General features: G+C 35.4%; 1 non-coding gene across 1 annotated transcript; it reads right to left on the bottom strand.

Annotated features, from left to right (window-relative positions):
- Positions 1–248: 248 nt before the first annotated feature.
- Positions 249–367, bottom strand: LOC117122479. Its single transcript, XR_004447717.1, has one exon. It is a non-coding gene; the product is annotated as a 5S ribosomal RNA (ribosomal RNA).
- Between the last annotated feature and the right edge of the window lie 260 nt (positions 368–627).

Genomic DNA, 627 nt, shown 5'->3' on the forward strand with positions numbered 1-627 from the left:
AATTACTCGTCAAAGCTTCATACCTTTCATCAAATTTATAGGTAAAGCTTCACTCACTCAAGATAAAAAAGAACGTTAGGATTTCACTACAACAGCAAATTTATTGACCTTAGACTTCGACGTTATTTGGCGACCTCTAAGGAGGGTGGGTCCAGGCTTCAAAGTGACGCCTGCATTAGGAAAATATTATAAGTGCTATGGATGCGCTACTATTGGTAAAATTAATTTTCTGGAAAAAAAATAAATGATGTCTACAGCACTCGGTATTCCCAAGCGGTCTCCCATCCAAGTACTAACCAGACCCGACGTTGCTTAACTTCGGTGATCGGACGAGAACCGGTGTTTTGAAGGTAGTATGGCCGTAGACAAGGGTGCACCAACAGTGCAACACTTCGATCATCGAGCTCATTAAATGATATTTCACTAAAATACAGTTGTTAACCAATGAATAGAACAATTCCATAGCAAACATTTTTTTTATCGTCATTTGAATTTTCAAAAAGCATCACAGTTAAATTTAAAAAATCGAAATAAAAATCGCCGCAGAAAAATATTTACAATTTTTCAAAATTTATGAAATTTCAGAAATGTGTTTTCAGACTATGTTTATGTACATGTGGTAAAAAT

This window comes from Anneissia japonica, unplaced genomic scaffold (genome assembly GCF_011630105.1).
Source record: "Anneissia japonica isolate Jap-2015-1 unplaced genomic scaffold, ASM1163010v1 scaffold135945_len1083_cov157, whole genome shotgun sequence".
NCBI lineage: Eukaryota > Metazoa > Echinodermata > Crinoidea > Comatulida > Comatulidae > Anneissia > Anneissia japonica.